The 23,113-nt window shown below is 37.4% G+C and overlaps 1 protein-coding gene across 1 annotated transcript in view; it reads right to left on the reverse strand.

The window, feature by feature from the left end:
• Positions 1-19,456, reverse strand: part of LOC115209103 (F-box/LRR-repeat protein 20-like) — a 405,157-nt gene extending 385,701 nt beyond the window's left edge. Inside the window, exon 1 of the mRNA XM_029777228.2 lies at positions 18,808-19,456. The gene's annotated coding sequence lies outside the window, so the exon portion shown is untranslated. The remainder of the gene's footprint in view (positions 1-18,807) is intronic.
• Positions 19,457-23,113: the final 3,657 nt, after the last annotated feature.

The following is a 23,113-nucleotide window of genomic DNA, read 5'->3' on the forward strand; positions in this document are numbered from 1 at the left end:
TGATACACGCATACACTGGCACTGTGTCCATTAAGATGACAAGGGTTCCAGTTGACCTGATCAACGGAACAGCCTGCACAGGAAATTACCATGCAAGTGGCTGTGTGCTCCACAGACATGCATACCTTTAGCATAGTTCTCTGGGATGTATACCGTGACACATGAAATAAAGCATCTTGTTCAAGGATACAAAATATTACCAGGGATCAAACTCACAACCTTACAATCCTGAGCTGAATACCCTAACTGCTAAGCCATGCGCTTCCAACATATACACACTCAAAAGCAAGGAAGGATTAGATAATCCAGACACTCACCATACTCTCATGATTAGTAATGATCTCAAGTTGTATAAAGAAGAATTTCTCTTGCAGAAACACAGGTTTCAAATAGAGAGAAACTAGACAATGCATAATAACAAAATAAAAGTGGAGATCATTGTATAACATTTATTCCATGGTTTATAATTGTTTCAACAACTTGCAGGTGACCATTCAAATATCATGTCTATAAAGATATGTGGTTGGTCACCTGCAAGTTATTGAAATAATTGTAAACTATGTAATAAGTGTTATATCATAAACTCCACTCTTCACATATATATATATACATACACAAATGTATATGTACATACATAAACATACATATATAAAAACACACATACATAAACTTACATATACACAAACATAAATGTACAAAGAAACACATACATTTATATATACATACATATCAACATAAATACACATATGTACATACATTATGCATTTAATACATGAGTTTTTAGTTATATAATTCTTACATAATACTACCATCTTTCAATCAAATATTTCAAAATAGAAATGGTAAACAAAAATTTGCTCTACGTGAGCAGTTGTCTGGACGGTCTCAAGAGAACCTGCCTTTGTGCAGAGATGAAGAGGAAAAGGTGTTATAGACGAAAAAAAGGGATAGAGAGGGAGAGGATGAGTATAAAAGAGAAAGAGAATATGCAGAAATAGATGAGAGAAAGAGGTGGGAGAAAAATGAAGTAAATGAGAAATATATAAACAAACAAATGTATGATTAAATGGACAAATAAATCTAAATAGCAAAGAAGCAGAAGCAAAAAGGAGGAGGTGAGGAGGAAGTAAACAAAAATTGAAGCAGACGAGGATGTTTCAGTTTCCATCAGCCAAATCCACAAACAAGGCTTTGGTTAGCCTGTGGCTATAATAGAAGTCACTTTCCTAAAATGCCTCACTGTGGGACTGAACACAAAGCCATGTGGTTAGAGAACAAACTTCTCAACCCCACAGATGCTTAACAAATAGATGAACATGTGTATATACATTTATATAAACATAAATTTCAATGCTCGAAACGAGGAGTAAATAGACAGCCGACAACTGATGAAGGGTCGTTCTTTATGTTACTTGTCCTGTTTTCCATTTTTTTCCCTCCCATTTGCGTATCAAATTCATTTGTTTTTGTATTTCATGCTTACTGTTGGTGATGTCCTGTACCCATATATGCATGTGTGTGTGTTCGCACATATATATTATTTATATTATTATCCGACTGAACGCCATGCATCGATTAAGTTTACATTTATATACATATACACAAACAAGGACATTTATCTAAACACATAGATATATACTGTGAAACATAATAAACATATGTTACACAAGATTTATCCTAAAGAAAACCAAACTTTTTCAAAAGTTCACTCAGTATCTAATGAGATTTTTTTTCTCACTCAAATTCCCTCCACCTTTTATATACAACTACTTTCAAAGTTTTGTTATTCAGTTTTGGAACTTGTCTGAAGTCATGTTTTCTGGAATAATGTACACTTCTCACAGAAAATGTTTTTTAATGTATTTTGCAACAGTGAATTTCACCTTTGAGAACAAAAAAAAAAAAAATGTCACAGTGACCAAATTTCAAGAGCAGTGTGGCTCAGAAGACTGTCTCTTGCTTTTCACAAATGTCACAGATATGAAGTGATACATAAGCAGATGTGCTGTGGTGCAGCATCTTGGTTTACTTTGTCCATATCTTGAACATTTTTCTTCATACAGTTTCTTTCAAATGCCTCAGAACATACAAGTAAAAGTTTTTATTCATCATCTGATCGTGAGGAATGAACTCATGATAAAAATCTAACCATCGAATCAGAATAGACAATCAACAGCACTAGACATCTAAAAAAAAAATACTAACATGCTACTGGGAGAAGAGGAACAATAGTGACCCAGCCTAATGCAATGACGATCTAACTCAGCCCACGTGACTTTCTGAAAGGTACACCAATGAAAAATTATCTTGAATTGTTTTAGCTTTATGATCCACTTGGTAAGCCTTGTCTGGTGTGACATGCTTCTGGAAAACGTTGCCTGATCCAACACATTGAGATGACTGACCTTTTGTTTTGACATTATAGCCCAACACCCATGTCATTTCATCACTAGTTGTAACACTTTCCATAAAATTTTCATCGGCTGTGTGGTAAGTAGCTTGCTTACCAACCACATGGTTCCGGGCTCAGTCCCACTGCGTGGCACCTTGGGCAAGTGTCTTCTACTATAGCCTTGGGCTGACCAAAGCCTTGTGAGTGGATTTGGTAGACGGAAATTGAAAGAAGCCCGCTGTATATATGTATATATATGTGTGTGTGTGTGTGTGTGTGTGTATGTTTGTGTGTCTGCGTTTGTCCCTCCAATATCACTTGACAACTGATGCTGGTGTGTTTATGTCCCCGTAACTTAGCGGTTTGGCAAAAGAGACTGATAGAATAAGGACTAGGCTTACAAAGAATAAGTCCTGGGGTTGATTTGCTCGACTAAAGGCAGTACTCCAGCATGGCCACAGTCAAATGATTGAAACAAGTAAAAGAGCATTGAAATAATCAAACAACTTCTGGCTTGACTATGTCCCAGTTTCCTTTTCATTCATGTCAGCCAAAGACACAAATAGTGTGGCCAACATGATGCACTCTGCACCTTCTGTATTTCTTTCAATACCATGTGGCAAGAATTATTACAGATGCCAACTGCTCTAGAAGCTTCAAAAGTCAGGCAATGGTTTCATGAATCACAGCAGATACTAATCATCAAGTATTATCATGGAACTCAGTTGAGATTTTGAATCATCTTTGCTGGAAGTTGTTCATGATTTGAAACAATGGCTACTACTTTTGGTATTGTGTACAAATATATATGTATGTATATATATGTGTGTATATATATTTACCTGTGTCTAGACACCAAGTGATAGTTGGAAATTAGCCTCATTGATATACAAGTGATGCTGTTCACCTCCAATCCTCCATGAAAAACATATAAGTCCAAGGGAAGACACCAACTCACTAGGAAACATGTGAGGGCTAGTAACAGGACAGGCAACCAGCCAGAGAAAATTCACCCTAACAAATTCCACCCAACCCATGAAAGCATGGAACAGTAGATGATGATGAAATATGTACACTAGGTGCACAGAAAATTTGCATAATAGATTAAGAATGCAAAGAGGTATCTAAATACTGTGATGAGACAAAATAAATATTCTCAAACATGGGTATACAAGGAGGTACCCGAAAGTAACCAGAAACGTTTTCTGTGGGACAAGCCCATTGTAGTTGTCTTCTGCCACTAGAAGCCACTTGGTGTGGCCCTCAGGCATCAGTCTGCCAACCAGTGGCATAGAATGAAGTCGTACTGCCATGTGGTGCGTCTTTGTTTTGCAGTGCTTCTCACCTGTTTGTCGATTTTTGTGATGGCTGAAATGAGGGGACAGCATGCTTCCGTGAAATTCTGTTTTCTGCTAGGGAAACCAGCAGCCAAAACAGCTGTCATGCTTCAAACAGCTTACAAGGATGCTGTCATGAGCAAAGCACAAGTTTACAAGTGGTTTTCACACTTTAGGAATGGTCACTTGAAGACCAACTTCGTTCAGGGCAACTGTCAACCTCTCAGGCAAATGAAAACATGAAAATTCATGAACTGATCCTGGAGGACTGTCGCCGAACAATTGACAAACTTGTTGATATGACTGGTGTGTCCTGGAGATCCTCCCAACAAATTTTGAGCAAGGAATTGCAGATGAAAACAGTTGCAGCAAAATTTGTGCCTCACTTGCACACAGAAGATCAAAAACAGTTACAACTGAATGCATGTCATGAACTGAAAGAACAGTTGGAAGTTAATCCAAACCATTTTTCAAAGGTCATCATTGGAGACAACAGCTGGTGCTACAGCTACAACCCGGAAATGAAGCAGCAATCAAGTCAATGAAAGCAGTCAATGTCACCATGCCCCAAAAAAGTGCATCAAGTGAAATCCAATGTCAAGATGATGCTGATTTGTTTCATTGATGCGAAAGTAATTGTCTACACAATATTTGTTCCTCCTGGTCAAACTGACATTTTACTTGGCAGTTCTGAAGCATTTGCAAAATACAGCAAGACAAAAATGACCTGACCAATGGAGAGTGGTGGTGGTGGTGGTTTCATCACAACAATGCACCATCGTACACTGCCTTAAGTGTGAGAAATTTTTTGACCAAAAAACGTTTTACAGATGTGGAAGAGGTGAAGAAAAAAAAACAACTGAAGCAATAAAAGTGTAAACATGTAAAGTGAATGAAATGATAATACAAAATTCCAGTCTCTTTTGGGTATCCCTCATATGCTTAAAACAGATATGTTTAAAATGTTAGCATCAATAAGAGACAAGTAAACAATTTATAGTAAGAATAGAAGGGAAGAGTTCTCACAAAATTAGACTAGTCTGTTGTGGGTGGTATAGGGGACGCCTGGCAAAGTGATCAACATGGAAATAGAACTCATGGATAATTTTACTATGTGATTCCTATATTACTCTGAAGGACCACAAGCCAAATTTTCTTTTCAACATCAAATGCAGGTTACTAAACCACGTGAACTGGGTATCATCAGTAAGCACACTGCCAATGACAACAAGCTAAAAGTCAGAAATGATATGAAAGTAGATCACTGGAACTGCACCACCACTGTAATTAAGGAGCTTCACATCATTGAAGACAAAACCTGTGCTGATATGGTCATGTGGTGCATATGGACTAGGGCAGCTGCATAAAGAGGAGCCAATTTCAAACTGTGAAGGTTATCTGGGGAAGAGGTAGACCCAGGAAGACATAGGACGAGGTGGTCAGAAATGATCTCTAGATGTTGAGCCTCAAACAGCTGGTAAGGGACCGAAACTTCTGGTGTTTTGCTGTACTTGAGAAGATATGTCAAGCTAAGTAAAATCATGGTCATCCATACATACAGGTATGTCCTTTATGGCCACGCCCCCCACTTCCCACTCACACATGCACACAATCTGTCATCACTCAAAACTTCCCTTCAACCCATCTTCCCAACACACCTCCCATTGCAGGCCCATCCACTATCCCTCACATATCTTCAATACTCCACTCCTAGCCACTCCAATTTCTCTCTCCATCACTTGCCAGTCACCTCTTTCCCCATCTCTAAACATCTTCCCTCACACTCTTACGGAACACCCCACCACAATTCCACCATCTATTTCTCTCTCTCGCTCACTCACTCAAACTGTATCTTGCCTTTCTAACCCTAGCTTTTTTTCCTCACCTTTCTTTTCCTACTAGGGTAGCCAAATATCTGCTCTATAGTAAGACAACTATCTCTGTCCCTCTATTATACTCTAACCTCTCACCTGGCACACTACCACTTTCCTCAGTTTCACTCATCTGAGAGGTCTTCATTTCAGAAGTTACTTGGCAACCCCACTGGTCTTAATATCAAGCAAAAAGCACTAGTACTGATTCCACATAAAAAGCACCCAGTACACTCTGTAAAGTGGTTGGTGTAAGGAAGTGCACCCAGCCATAGAAATCATGCCAAAGCAGACAATGGAGTCAGCTTGGAAGACAGACATTAAAGATACCAAGTTTATTTTTGGAGTGATTTAGTAACCTGCATTTGATGTCTATCTTCCAAGCTGACACCATTGTCTGCTTTGGCATGGTCTCTATGGCTGGATGCCCTTCCTTACACCAACCACTTTACAGATGATAATGATGATGTGGATTTTGTTGATTCATGTTAAAGACTCCCCTCTGGAAATGCTAGACTTCAAGAAATAATTTGTTCCAATCTGAGACCTTGATATTAAAAATAATGATGGGAAATATTAGTTATATCACAACTATTCTGACTGTTTCAAGAATGAAGGAGATTCACAATTTGATATCTCCAAAGAAGGCTGTAACAACAATGAGGTAATGGGCCTTGTTGGACTGTTTATTATTGACATTTTTAAGAAGCAACCCTCCTCATACATCTCAGGTTTGTACTACGATGACAGATTTGCAGCTTCAAGCAATGTGAACAACCACAGTAAGGGCAAATTTAGAAAAGATCTGATAGGCATATTCAAGTAGTTTAGTATGAATATAAAACTCGCCACCAATATAATGACAGCTAATCTCTTAGACTGTATACTAGAGCTTAAGATAGGTAAATACTACCCCTTGTAGATATGTATATGATCAAACAAAGACAAAATACATACAAGAACTTCAAATACATCTCAGTTATAATTAGGAACATAGCAAGCATAGGTAGAAAAGGATTCTATCTATCCTTTAGTAGGGATATACTCAATAGCAGCAACATACTATAAGGATCTGGCCAGAAGTTACTTTACTGAGATATGTTTATACATAGATCTCACACTTTTTTACTCCAGCAGTGAAGAGAACCAAGAAATAGAAAGTCACCTGGTATAATCCACATTGTAACACAGATACCACAAAGTTTTCAATGCCCAGTATGATGAGGTGAGATATTCTTGCCAAATTAATATCACTTCCACAAGTGCACATCATAATCATACATCTGTATTATCAACACCTCTAACAACCCACCTGCTATTGTTATGGTCAAACCAGATACCCACTGGTGTGAGGTGGGGGTGGGGTAGCTACTGCATTTCATAGGTCACAGTATACAGAGCAGTGCTCACTCCAACAGAAAGTATCCAAAATAACAATAATGGTTCCACTGCAAATGACTTCAAAAGATAATATATATTTCTTTACTACCCACAAGGGGCTAAACACAGAGGGGACAAACAAGGACAGACAAAGGGATTAAGTCGATTACATCGACCCCAGTGCATAACTGGTATTTAATTTATCGACCCCGAAAGGAAGAAAGGCAAAGTCGACCTCGGCAGAATTTGAACTCGAAATGTAACGACAGATGAAATACGGCTACGTATTTCGCCCGGCGTGCTAACGTTTCTGCCAGCTTGCCAGTACAAAAGATAATGTAGTCAACATATTCACTCCTTTTGGTCCAGAAACAAAGCAAACTTCAATTCACTGTCCTGTTTCATGTGGAAACTTAGAACCCAGGAAAATGACTGCTCTACTATGACCTGAAATATTGTTGACAGTATCGATATGCATTCAGATGCTTCCAGCCTGCAATATCCCTCAAAATGAAATCCAGAATAATTTCTTTCTGCCATTATGATGAGATATTCTTCTGGCTTAGTTTCAATAAATCAATACCAAAAGTAATCTCATGAAATACAGATGCATGCACATACATTTAACCAATTAACTCATCAATTGTTTGATTAATCATTCAGTCTATTTACCAATCAGCTAGGCTTGTCAAAGTCCTTTTGTGGTCATTCCCAACCTCATCAACAGCATGTCCTCTACTCCAGTTCTGTTTCAAATTGATTAATAACAATAAAGTAAAACCGAACAAGCGCATGTGTTTATTATGGACTTAATAACCCTCCCAAGATACAAGTTAATGTTTGCAGAGGATATGGTTCTCAGGTAGTGTGGGACAATAAGGGTGATTCTGTAGCTACAAGCATGTTATAGTAACCTTATAAAGCTCAGACTATGATATGTATGCACAAACATATAAATTATATGTGTATATCATCATTATTATCATTTAGCATCCGTTTTCCATGCTGGCATGGATTAAACAGTTTCACTGGAACTGGTAAACAAGTGATCTGCACCAAGCTCCAGTCTGTTTTGGCTCAGTTTCTATGGCTGGATGCCCTTCCAACACCAACCACTCCACAGAGTGTAAAGGTATCTTTTACATGTCACTGGCATGAGTGCCTTTGGCATCTCGTCAACACAAGTGTCTTTGGCAACCTACCAGCATAGGTAGCTCTGTACATGACACAGGTATGGGTGCCTTTCATGTGTCACTGGCATTGACTGATTTCACCTGGCTTCACACACACATATATATATACGCATATACGCACACACACACATACATATATATATATACATACAACATATATATACACACACACACATATATACATACATGTTGGGCTATGGGAAAATATTACCTTGCTTGAAAACAAGAAGTTTTGCAACAGAAAGGGCATCTAGCCATAAAAAAATCTGCCTTGATAATTCCATGCAAGCATAGAAGATTGGTCATTAAAATAATGATAATGCTGCTGCTGATTATGATGAGCGTGTGCGTGTGTGAATGAGTGAATTCATATTTACCCTTGTTTTCACATGAGTTTGCTGACTGTAAACAATAGCCGTGCTGTTTTTGCAGATGTTGATGTATACTTGAAGTTTGCTATAAAAGCATGCCGGAGCTTATTCACATGTTGCTTGATCTTTATACACAAAAGGTTAATTAATATAGTGTTGTTTAATACCAGTTGCCTGTGTAACTATATTCTGTTAATTATTCAATAGTCTGAGGAATTATTACCTTGATTGGAAACTAGTAAGGATCAACATCAGAAAAGATGTCTAGCCTTACCAAAATCTGCCCCATGCAAGTATTGTAGGCATTAAAACAGGGATGGACAACCATTTTTTAGAAGCAGGCTACATAATACATGGTTGATCATCAGACAGGCTGCACTACTAAAAAAAGAAGTGAAGGTAATTTTTTGTTAGGTGCTATTCAAAAGGTTCAGCAGGCCACATCTTGCCCACAACTGCACTGAAACAATGATGACATGTAAATTTCTTATTGCTATAAACCTGGCTTTTTTTTTTTTTTTTGAGTTCTCTATTAATCACTCTGCACAAAAAGAATTCCCATGATATATAATAATCAGAGTATTAGGCTCATATTCACAAGATCAAGGGTTCAATTCTCAGATCAGGCAGATGTTGTGTCCTTGAGCAAGTCACTTTTTTCACATTGCCCAAGTTCACTCAGCTAGAAGACAGATGATAGCAACAGTCTGCTCCTCCTTCCAGCTGTCATATTTCAGATGTTCTGTTGGGTCAACAGGTAAAGAATCATGATGATGTCAGTATCTATTTACAACTACATAGACACCTTAAACAATAAGTAAGGGTCTTGCACATATCTGAAAGAAACCTTTGGCATGTATGTGTCAGTGTGTATGTATACATACATCATCATCATTATTAAATGTCAAGGTCAGAAGATGTACCAGGTTCCATTGTCTGTTTTGGTATGGCTTCTACTGTTGGACGCCCTTCCTAACACCAGACATACCACAGAGTGTACTGGGTACTTTTTTTATATGGCACCAGCCCCAGTGTTTTTTACATGGCACCAGCACTATTGCTTTTTATGTGGCACCAGCACCACTGCTTTTTACATGGCACCAACACTGACAGTGTCACCAAGTACCTCGCAAAACAAAAACCACTTAACTGGGAGGAGGAAAAGGAATTGAGGAGATGTAGATTTGTGTCAGTTGAGAGATTTAAGATAGAGGGAACAGATATAGGTGTCTTTGTTCAAGGGTAGATACATAGATACATGAGTTGGAAACCAAGGGAGAGTGATAGTGAGAGAGATGATGGTGGAGATGTGTCATTACATGCCCTCTAGGGACACTGGGGGGTGGGGTGAGAATAAGTAAGGTAGTATAGAGGTTTGGACTGAGTGAGTCAGTAGGATGAGGTGACTAGCAAATAGCAAGGAATATGTGAGAGGTTCAGGCAGCCAGGTTGCAGTAGGTATGTGAGAGCATTGAGGGTGATAGCAGGATGATGGAGAGCAGCACAGGTAAGGAAGAGAAAGTGCAGAAAGGAAGAGACAGTAGGTGGGGGAAGAAAGGTAACTAGATGGAGGGAATGTAGTATTTGCCTATTCTGCTCTCAGGTGATAGAGGAAATTATGGATATTAGGGAATGAAAAGCAGGGGAGGTTGACAGGATAAAGCCACTCATAGACATGCATTACCAAGGTGGTTTTAGGATATCAAATCTGATGTATTGAGCAGGTCCTATTGAGTACAGCAAGGTCCCAGATATTTCAGTCCTTTGTCATCTCCTTCGTAGGGCTCAGCATTTTAAAATCAGCCTTCAATACTTCATCCTGTTTTCTTGGGACTCCCTCTTCCACGAGTTCCACCCACCTTGAAATGACTGGCACTTCTGTACGCAACTGTCCTCATCCATACATATTACATGACCAAACCAGTGCAGTCTTCTCTCTTGCATGCTATATCTAATTCCCTTTATGCCTAACTTTTTTCTCAATACAATAACATTGTTGCATATGTACACTGACATTGCACATCCACCAGGGCATACCAGCTTCATTCCTCTGTAGTCTTCACATATCTCACTACCATGGAGTGTATATGCATCATACAATCTTCCTTTCACTTGCAGAGAGAGAGCTTTGTTTAAAGCTCTCTGAACTTTCTTCATCTTACTCTTATTCTAGCAATTAGATTTTCAGTAGATCCTCCTCCACTGCTAATTAGGTCACCAAGGCTGCAGGTTATATATATATATATATATATATATATATATATATATATACACACACACACACATATATATTCTTTTCTTTTTTTTTCCCTTTTACTTGTCTCAGTCATTTGACTGTGGCCCCATGACTTATTCTTTGTAAGCCTAGTACTTATCCTGTCAGTCTCTTTTTCCGAACCGCTAAGTTGCAGGGATGTAAACGCACCAATATCGGCTGTCAAGCAATAGTGTGGGGACAAACATAGACACACAAATATATATATATATATATATATATATATATATATACACACACACACACACACAACAAGCTTCTTTCAGATTCTGTCTACCAAATCCACTCACAAAACTTTGGTTGGCCTGAGGCTATAGCAGAAGGCACTTGCCCAAGGGTGCAACACAGTGGGATGGAACCAGGAACCATGAGGTTGGGAAGCAAGCTTCTTACCACACAGCCACATCCTTTTCTAGACATCATGTGATTGTTGTAAACAGATATCACTGTCACACAAGAGTGGCTAATCATTTCTAGTCTTCTGTGATAGACATATTTAGCTATGCGAAAATTTTACTTTACTTAGAAACCAGTCAGGATTGGCAATAGGAAGGGCATCTGGCTGTCGAAAACTTGCCTCAAAAATATTTTCTGAACTATACAAATATAGAAAAGCAAGCATTAAATGATGAATGTAAATGGTTTTAGAACTCTTGTGAAGTGAGCATACTTGTGTTCTTGATGTTTCAACTGCTCTTTTGTAACTCTCTCTTTCAAAGCACATGATTCTAGGTTCATTCCCATTGGATGGCATCTTGAGCAAATGTTTTCTAATATAGCACTGGACCAACCAAAGTTTTATCTGGTCTTCCACCTAGAGCATCAACAATTTCTCGATTCTAAAGACAGGCCCAAGTCACTTATTATTGTTGATAACATGGTGACTGAATCTTTTAGTAGCCATGAATTAGTGGGAGCATTGACATTTTCTTGTCCTTTATGTTTTGTTTTCATTCTAATATTTCATATCAAACGACTTCCTTCATTTATTGCTGGATGTAGTACAGATAGACAAATCTTCCCTCTTTACATCTCTGAGGGCAATGTCTGTAGAAGCTAAGAGAAATACTTACATGATTCTGAAATATAATTGAATCTGAGAGAAAGTGCAATTACTGCTGCCAGAAAATACTAACTTCCATGCGGTGCACAGAAAACTCTTGTACAGCATGCAGGGATATTTGAATTTTTTTCCCCATATGGATATATAACTTCAGTTAGTCATAAGTCACACAGAAAAGAAAATTAAATGTACTTGAATGATTTATGAGAGCAGTGTGAGCTATTTACAAGTGTTATATCATCAAGATAATTGATGGTAGTGTGTTCAGTGAAAATTATAGCATGCAACTAAGTGTTCACCAGAGTTTGGTTCTTGGTCCTTTCTGTTGACTATTATCCTTTAGGCAATAATGAAAGCATTCAAGACTGGCTAACTGTGTATGGAGGAGCTCATGTGCATATTAACTCACACACACAGTTATCTTCTTGCATATAGTTGTCCATTGAATTTGATAACCATCTTCTCCTTCAAGTGTGGATCCTTTAATGACTACTGCTCAAAGAGCAGTAGCAATGGAGAACACAGGCATGTGGGCAACCAAAGAACCATGACTGCTACCAGCTATGCTACACTTACTAACAAAACTACAGAAATTAGTTGTTTTTTTTTTCTCATCATTGCTAACACGTGGCATCCTACTCCAATGACAACAAAGACGTAAGATACATGTATGATGAAACTTCAAAGTGACATTGCTAGTAAGCATTTCCCAGTGTCACTATTTTCATGGTGAAGGAGGAGAGCCACTCGCTAGTGTAATGCAAGATGGCTAGAACCTCCCCCAACAACAGCAGTATAGGTACTTCTAAGAAGCCTTTCTTGTCAGTTAAAAGACTTCATTTCATAAGTGTTCTTAGAGCTAACTACACCTGCAAGAGTTCCCAATTAGCTAGTCTTGAATGCTTTTATTATTGCCTGAAGACACTAAGAACCAAACCCTGGTGGACACCTAGCTTCATGCTATATTTTTCACTGAACTCACTCCCAGCTGTCATAACCCCTGTAAACGACTTTTACAGTGTGTGTATGTGGAAGAGGTAGACCCATGAAGACATGAAACAAAGTGATGTGAAAGGATCTGCAGACACTGGGACTCACAGGGAACTGAGATTCTTGGTGGTTTGCTTGAACATCAGGCTAAGTAAAAGTGTGGTTGAACTTACATACGGGCTGTCCCCCTGCATGCCTCTCCAACAGAGCATTGCTAACCTTGTGGGTTCATGGGTGCTGATGCCACATAAATGCACCTGTGTCGGTACTGCATAAAAGCACCCAATACACTCTGTAAAGTGGTTGGCATTAGGAAGAGCATCAAGCCATAGAGACCATGCTAAAACAGACATGGAGCCTGGGCAGCTCCTGTCAAACCATCCAACTTATGCCAATGATGATGATGCTGATGATATCATGTTGCTCAGGTCCACTTTGGCATGATTTCTACAACTTTATGCTCTTTCAAAGCCCAACCACTGGGAACTTTTTTCACATTATCAGCACTAGTGAGGTTGTTATGTATGATAGTTTGCAAGACTATGAAGCCCATATGTGAGGAATGTGAGGAAATGAGGGGTTGAAATATAAGAGAAAGGGCCAGATTAGAATAGGTCTCTTGTTGTATGTGTGTGTGTGGAGGGGTTCATGGCTACCTACATTTTAGAAGATAGGGTGGAGTAAGGAAGAGATAAAAATGAAGTGATGCCAGTGGTAGCTCTGTGTGAACCTTTGAGATGTGAGGTGAGTAGATGTGAATGGACAAAAGAACGAAGGGTGGGGGTTAGATTGGGGGAGAGCATGGGTTAGTGAGAGATAGGAAATGAGTGAAGAAGTGAATATATTGAATGAAGAAATGTTGGATGGATGACAAGTAGGAGAGGTAAGGGAAGTGAAGGTGACAAATGTAGAGACTGGATAGGATTGAGGGGTGGATGTGGAAGAGTGGATAAAGAGTAAGAGTGACCAATCATGCATGGGGGAGGAGAAGAGTGGCAGAATAGTAATGATGATACAGTAGACAGGGGAAGGATGAAAGCAAGATTGATGACAAGTGGTTAAATAGAATATGAGTGTGGTGGAGCAGAGGCAGGTGTAGTGCATGGGGATGGTGAGAGGTTTTAGCCCAGAAGGAGGTGGGAGGTATATAAAATGTGAGTGGAATACAATATTCAGGATGAGGGATAGTTATCAAGTGAAATGATTTTTGGTAAGGAAAAATAGCAATTAAAGAGATGAAAGTGGTGGGAGTATCTCGGAGAAAGAAATTGGACAAAGAGTTGTGCATATGTGTACACACACACACACAGTTCTAAAACTTAGTTCAGCTGAGTGAGTTGCATGGATCTTCTCAAGAACTATATATATCACTAATATCCTTCATGCTTCACATCCCATGTTGTTAAAAGTATCTTTGAGAGAGAAAAGGTAGAACTACTGGGAAATGCAATGGTACCCACATTGGAAAACATGTATATCATTCATTTCTGAAGCTTACTGTCAATCCGTCCAAGACTTTTTGGAAACAAGATATTTGTATGTTGAACTGTTATGTTCTGGGGTATATACAATATTTTCCAGCATCCAAGTCAACATAGTATGCTATGTAAATGCTCAAACATTGTCTCTACCATTCTAAATCTTGTATTTCACATGGACTGCTTTGCCCTTCAAAGCTGCCTCAGTGTATAAGGTTAACTACCTCTTTTGGCTGTAAATTTTGGTCAAAAAAATTCAAGTTGTATGCCACAGTTCAATTAGTACAACCCGTTTTCTTTTTATCTTGCATGTGCGTGCTCTTTGGATAGTTTCTGGCTCCGTAGTTATTTAACCAGCATAAAGCAACCATAGCTAAGAACAATAATCTGAGAAACTAAGATGAAATTTCTTCCAGAAAACCAACATGATTTCTGCTTTTATTCACAATAAGAAATTTCTTCCGGAAAATCAACGTGATTTCTGCTATTATTCACAATACTCTAAAGACCCATCCTACTCGTCTTCTGTAAGTTTTATTTTTTATTTTTTTTTACCATTTACATCTTATTTACATGGACCAATGAATCATTACAATTCCAGGATTCCACAAAGTCTCTGACTTTGGTTCTGCAGTTAGTTCCAGTCCTGTGTATTCTGGCTGAACTTTGTTGAAAGGTCAATAGCTAAGAGGTAGAAACCTTACTCAACTGAATTTCACTCCTGTTTTCTTTGGCCCACCTGAATACAGCATCACGGTCCTATTAAGATCTTTTGTGGCCTTTTACAGTCATTTGATACCTTACTATCATCGGCATAGACTAAATAACTGACTGTGCAGACAAATGAGAGTATATCCGATATAAATACCTAAACCAGTCATGGGCAAATGGCAACCTGCAGGACTTTCTGAATGACACGCCTTAGTTTATTAGCAGTGCGATCCGTCTGGTAATGGGCCGTGTCTCATGCAGCCCGCTTCTCGAAAAAGATTGTCCATGCCTGATCTAAACAATAGAATGAGTACCACTGTTTGGACGCAACAACTTGACTTTCTGCTTTGTGGGAAGCCATATAGCTGCGCGCACGCGTGCGTGCGTGTGTATCATATATGAACATACACACGACTGTACGCACATATATATCCACACCTTAATCCTATACACACATGCAGGTATCTGAATGTCTCTTGGTTATGTTAAATTTTTTTTAAAAAAGGGGGGGGTACAAAAGGAGGTCTTGCCAAACATTTTTTTTCTTCTTTTTTAAAGAAATATTGGACAATGTAGAGCTTGATATACAAAAAAAAAAAGACGGTCTGATCATAACTGGAACAGCTTTAATCGATTAGAAGATAAACAACAACAAATAGCCTAAATATGGCATCCATCACAAATTTGGGAATGTTTATTTATTGTGAATATGTTTCCGTAATTATCAGCAAAACTTTACTTTCAAATACTGATGGTGTGTATATATATGAAGACGTGATGTGCGTGCGTGTGTGAGAGAGAGAGAGATATATAATAGACATACTGGAGTGAATTGAAATTATAAATATTAAATGTACACATTGAAAGAGCCAACACAATACTCCACAGTAGTTTGTTTGGTTTTTTTTTATTATAGTCGGGTTCATATTTTAACCACGGTTACCTGATGTCATGATGACAAAGTGTGAGTAAGCGAGGAGAAATATCGTTGCCAAATATAACCCTATCTCTAACCAGGTTTTCTTTGTACGGTCCATTAAACCGTACCAAGGCTAATCAAGAATGCAGAGAGAGAGAGAGAGAGCGAGATCCTTAAAAGCAGCCACCTCCTCATAGTTGTAGCAGACCTTAACTTAAAGCATTGAAGAAAAAAAAAAAGAGCCGTTCCTTTATGAATATCCTAGCCTTGTTTCATTGCAAAGACAAAAAAAAATCTTTCAAAGAATATATTATATTCAGATCAAAATATCGGGGTCAGACTAGTATCAAATAAAAATTTAAAAATAAATACGAAGTAATCTAGAACAAGTATTTGAATTGATCACTATATGTGTGTGTGTATGTGCGTTGTGTTTATATATTATAAACATATTTCTTGGTGAAGAACGTATATAGAACAGTTCACCATCTTTCACTTCCTTATAATCACGTCTGCGCTAAAAATAAGGATACACGTGTGAGTGGTTACACAAATGTTGAAATCAAAATCTGGTTTTTTTAGCACTGAACAAATGTAAAAACGTGTGCGTATGTGACTGCAATCTTTTTTTTCTTTCTAATTCTCTGAACCCTTCCTTTATAAAGAAGAGTTAGATTCTAACCAAGAAACAAAGCTCCACTGTTGGAATTTAGATGAAAACAACAGCTAAGAGATACATTTTGATTTTTAGCAATGTCTCATACATTTTCACCGTTCCCCTTATAGACTGAATTTATATAGTTCGTGTTAGCTGATCGCTTTTTTGTGCGTGTATATATATAAAATTTGTTTATCTGCTTATATATATATATAATTAACTGCTTATATATAATTAACGAAATAACCAAACATTCACATATCTAGAGTAAGCTTTATTGACATAGGAAAGGTTTTCCTAATAGAAATTTACCATGGGAATAGAGAAAAATACGAGCAGGTGCGCACTACTGAAAGTATAATTTTTCTATCATCATCCTTTCATCATTGTATACCTTTGACTTTTTGTTTCTATTTATAATTCCTTTTATCTATTTCTGTTGCCGACGTATTATTTAATAACTTATTATTATTATTATTATTATTATTATTATCCGCATCATAACTACCAGCATCATGAAAATGCTTGAAAGAGGACTACGGGAGTGATTGACAACAAACCGCTGAGATATAGATAGACCTGCCACCCTCTCAACTCACTCCAGAGATGCGCAGTCTTGCCAAACAACAGGCAGCCCAGGCTTGTCTGGATATTACTCGATGATACCACCACTGGCACACTGTAAACCTTGCACCGTTTCGAAGAACCTGCGCCAAATAAATAGTACATGAAACAAGAAAAAAAAAAAGCTAACATAATGTAATGCTCACAGCTTAACATCATAAGTACGGAGAGGAAACCATAAAAGAAACATATGTACAATATACATGTATAACGAGGTTACACTAACATGCACATACAAATCTATGAAAGTGTATGTATATGTGTGTGTATATATATATATAAACACAAATGTGGAAAAGACGAACAATGTTTATATGTACGAGTGGGAATGTGTGTACGAGTGTGTGTGTATATATATATATATATATATATATATATATATATATATATATATATATATATGTATGTATATATACACACATATAAACAGCGTTTATATACGCGTGTTATATGTGTGAGAAGAGACGCTCGTTGAAATTCATAACTAAAGACCTCGACTTTTATATATATATATATAATATATATATATATATATATATATATATATACACTAAATACGTATTGCTTTTTAAATCAGTAGGAATGGTAGTGGACAAAAATGCATGCTTTCGTTTGACTCAAGATAGATATAAACAAATACATCGTAAATACATAAATAAAACAATGACCTTAAACTATAAAGAGATAAGGATAATAATAGCAAAATAACAAAACAAAAACACTATGGTCTATGAAAAAAAAAAATTAAGCAAGACTTGCTACGCAACAAAGAGCCTTCGTCTTCATACCACAATAAACAAAACAAAACAAGCTATGTCCCTCGCCTTCTCCTGTATCTATTTATGAAGGAAAAACGAAGGCCATGGAAACTAATAGGATAGAGACAGAGGAAAGAAGAATAAACATTCATCAGATAACACCATCACACTCATACAATAAAATGCAAAACTTCAGTTTCGTAATTTTAATATCCTCATGATCAAATTAATATTTGGTCAGTACCCGAGTCTATGTTTATATCAAAATATAGCACAGTAAAAAATTTCATTCGTTTGAAGTCTTTTTATTTTTTTAATATTTTTATCTGATAATATATGAAATGTGTATACAGAAAAAACTGTATGTTTTTTTGGCATATAAATCAAGGACTAGGAGTGGACAAAAGCAACAAAATGCAAAATGAAATGTGATTGAAAGATAATAATAATAAAAAAAGATACATTTATGCTTTTGCTTTGGTCAAGAAAATATACGTGTATATATATATATATATATATATATATATATATATGTGTGTGTGTGTGTGTGTGTGTGTGTGTTGTGTGTGTGTGTGTGTGTGTGTGTGTGTATGTGTATGTAAGGTTGCCTTAGTGAATACAAGAGCATATATCTAATAATAAATAACGCACCATGTTAGCTAGATACAATATATTCCGTTGTTATTGTTAATACTGGTGGTATGAATATGCGTGTGTGTGTATATGAAAGATATAGTATCTCTCCTTGTATGCGTGTTGATATATAGACGTGTGTGTGTGGACTTACCTTGGGAAAGCTCTCCAGGCAGTAGTACTTCACATCATGTGCAGTTAGATGCAATATCAGGCAGCAACAGCAGGAAGTCTTAGGACATTGTAATAAACCCGAGGTAAGTAAATAGCCACGGTTGCTGCCAAAATTATGTATGTTGTGAACTACATAGAAAACAAGCATACATGGACTTATTATATTTCTTTCACTTGTTCACTCTCTGTCTATTTATGTTGTGGTTGATCTCAAACAAAAGAGAACTCGAGAATACGTAGTTTTTTTGTAACGCTACCTCCGATTGGTTCGATTCGATGACGCAAAAATTGCTTTATTTCAACCGCAACAAAATAGAAGTCGATTTAATTTGAAGAATAAAAACTTTCCAATAACACAAGGCTCTAGAAATAGTCTTTATATACTTCTTATGACTATTTTCTCCTTTTTTCAAACCAGGTATTGTCTCAAAAGAGGTTTCTTATATACCTAACAGTAGTCGTAAGCTATCAAGAGAAATAACCAATGAAAAGCAGTTTTGCTCACGTAAAAAGGACCATGTGGATACTTCCTCAATGTTTTGGTCTGAATGTGACGTCATAGAAAGAGACAAGAGATAAACAGTAACAAACATAGCAAGTTTGTTTTCAGGGATTGTTTACTGTTTACTTTCGCTCGATCTTTTTTTTTATTTAATCTAATATTCCAGTCTTTAACTTCTTTCTAAATATTCTTATCTTTTATATGACAAATTAATAATACATTATTTCGATTTATTTCAAGGCCTTTTTTTAAAAATGTATTTATTTATTCGTAGTTCGCAGTAACAGTGACTTTCGCTCATATCCTCCTTGTAGTGCATAAAGAAGCATACCAGAATTGTTATCAATGAATTTGTTGAATAATATTTTGTCTCGATCCAAAAGAAAAACATTCAGAGATGTTTATTTCTTCTAAAACAACATACTATCATCAGCAACAGATTCTGTTATTGTTTTTCTTTTCTTTCTCTTTTTCTTTTTGTTCTTGCTGGTAATATTTAATTGTGTATATGGCAGGCAGGATGCCTTGCCATATTGTATCCTGTTTGTGAGTTCAAATTCCGTTGGAGTCGACTTTGTCTTTCATCCTTACTGGATCGATAAAATAAGTAAGTACCAGTCAAGTACTGAGGTCGATCTTAATCCACAATAGCCATCCCACCCCCAAAACTCATGGCTTTGTGTCTACGTTAGAAATCAATATTTAATTGTGAGATTCTGAAGTTTTTTTAGTTTGTTATTTTTTTTTCATAAATTCTTTTGTTAACACAGGCATAATGTTTATAAATATAACAAAAAATTCAAATGTGCGTATATATTTGTGTATACGGGTGTATATGTATGCATGCTCTTTTATGTTTGTGTGCACATGTAGGTGTGTATTGACGTTCTATAGGCAAGCTTATCTTTCTATATATATCATGCATATATACATGTACATGCATATATGTGTGTGAACATTAAATGACTCAACATGCACTCACTCCAAATTTAGTAAAGTCTGCTATCTGTTTATCTGTCTGTCTATCTAGATAACTAGCAATGTAATTAAATTCACAGAACAGAATCATAAGTATTCCCTTGTGTTCCTGTAGTATGAATTTATGGATTTATTTAATTTTGCAATTCCCTACATACAAACTTACTATGGTTAACTGGTTATCTTTAGTGTCTTTCAATGACGTCACATTCAGACCAAAACATCAAGGAAGTATCCACATGGTCCTTTTTGCCCAAATATGTGTGTGTGTTTGTATGTAAATAGGGAACAGCCTTTCTTTCAAACATGTTGAAGTAAAGGCATAATTATGTCCAAGTTTAATCTTTTTTTTATTTATTAAGGATTGTTAGTCCTTTTCGTTTAGATTGGAACTGTAGCGTTCCTTAATTCATTAGTCCATTAACGTTCTAGTTCTCATCATCAGAACAACGTGATATTCATCGAGGTACATTGTTCGCACAGTTCGTGTATGTGCGTGTGCGCGCGTTTTAGCAGAATAATCAATTGGAGAGGACGTTGAACTCGAAGTTTGTGGGTCATAAATTCATTGCATCTCTTTGCAGCAAGCCACTTCATTCGACACAGCTCATTTGTCACTAATAGGTACCAGGCCATCGTGCATTTCATCTCTTAATTGTTTGTATTTAGAGTCTAAAGCTATATAAACTAACTGGCTATGTTATTGAGGCAATAGAATAGTCTGCTACTACTAATAAGATAGCTGATAAGTTCAAATCGTCTACAATTATGGAGACGAAGTGGCAGAGTCAATGGAGCACTGGATTGATTGCTCTGTAACATTTGTTCTGACTCTGAGGTCCAAATTCAAAATCCAGCTGAAGCCAACTTTGCCTTTTATCCTTTCAAGATTACGTAAAAGAAAAATGCACCAGTTGTGGGCAGCGGATTGGTGAAACTGTAAAAATGTCAGTCAGGATGCTACGCAATATTTGTTCAGTCTCTATTTGTTATGAGTTCAAATCCAACAATGGGGCCTACTTAGCTGCTAAACCTTAACTTAATCAAGTTTAATACCACCACCTGGCACCAGTGGTACTTTTAGAGGAGTTAAATCTGTTGCAACCATCCAGGTCAGGTCATCAGTTGGAGGATACCTTCCTGTCTCCCAACAGTTTCAGATGCCTTGTAAAAGGTCATGGGCACTCTCCTTTCCCTTGACTAAATAAAAATTAAAAAATTCAGAATTCTATAAGCACAACATTCAATATACATGTCTGCTGGTTGCCTATTCTTATTTCACACTTGTATGGTTAGTAATATGACATGTATTCCAACTATAAAAATGCTTCTTTCATTCAACATCATCATCATTGGCATCATCACCATTATTTAACATCCATTTTCCATGCTTGAACGTGTTGGACAGTTTGACAGGAGGTTGCAAGCCAAAGAACTGTGACAAGCTCCTTTGTCTGCTTTGGCATGACTTCTACAGTTGGTTGCCCTTCCAAACACCAAACACTTTAAAGATTGTACTGAGGGATTTTTATGTGACACCAGTACCATCAGGGTCGCCAAGTAACTTGTAAGACCAAGCTCCCTTCAACTGGGAGGTAACTTTGTGCTAGTGAATGAGAGGATAAAATGTATAATAGAGGGATAGAGAGAGGTATTTTGCTGTAGGCAAGACACACAGCTACCCCAGTTGAAAATGAAAAGAGAGAAAGATAGTGGTGAAGGAGATGTGTCAGAATATATTCACAAGGTAGGGAATGTGTAGAGGTAGGTCTTTAATATAATTGCATTAACAAAATGCAATTATTCAAACTGAGTAAAACCATTCTACCTATATTAAACTCATACATTTAACCCTCTCAGATGTAAGTGCCGCCCCGACTGGCCTCGTGCCGGTGGCACATAAAAAGCACCAACCGATTGTGGACGTTGCCAGCCTCGCCTGGCCCCGTGCCGGTGGCACATAAAAAGCACCATCCGATCATGGCTGTTTGCCAGCCTCGTCAGGCACCTGTGCCGGTGGCATGTAAAAAGCACCCACTACACTCACGGAGTGATTGGCGTTAGGAAGGGCATCCAGCCGTAGAAACATTGCCAGATCAGACTGGGCCTGGTGCAGCCTCCTGGCTTCCCAGAACCCAGTTGAACCGTCAAACCCATGCTAGCATGGAAAGCGTACGCTAAACGAACATAATGATGATGATGAGATTGTTTTAAATTAATCATGCATTATCTCATCCCTTTGAGATTTCTATGATATTATTTATATTGAGAATGACATTGTCGGATAGGTGTGAGAAGCCAGATATGGCTGCTTTGACCATAAAACAGGAAGAATATTTCGGACAGTTATGGCCAGTTTAAATGCTAAAGAGTGAACCATTTTGAAATTATAGTCAAATTTCCCTCATGTCACTCATTACTATCATAAATACAGAGAGGGATACATTGGATAATATAGTCCTTAAACCGACAGGATGGTCATTGGTGAATTAACTTTGATTACAGTTAGGCTTCATTAGGACTGGCCTGGACAAAACAAAATAAACAGCAAAGTGAAGAATAGAGTATTTGAAACAGTATAAACCTAATCCTTTCTACACAAGGGCTGAAATTTGGGGGAGGGAGATAGTCAATTTCATCAACCCCAGTGCGTAACTGGTACTTATTTCATCGACCCCCAAAAGGATGAAAGGTAAAGTTGATCTCAATGGAATTTGAACTCAGAATGTAGTGACGGGTGAAATACCACTAAGCATTTCATCCAGCGTGCTAACGATTCTACCAGCTTGCCGTCTTTCAGTACAAA

Source organism: Octopus sinensis, linkage group LG3 (assembly GCF_006345805.1).
Source record: "Octopus sinensis linkage group LG3, ASM634580v1, whole genome shotgun sequence".
NCBI classification, from domain to species: Eukaryota; Metazoa; Mollusca; class Cephalopoda; order Octopoda; family Octopodidae; genus Octopus; species Octopus sinensis.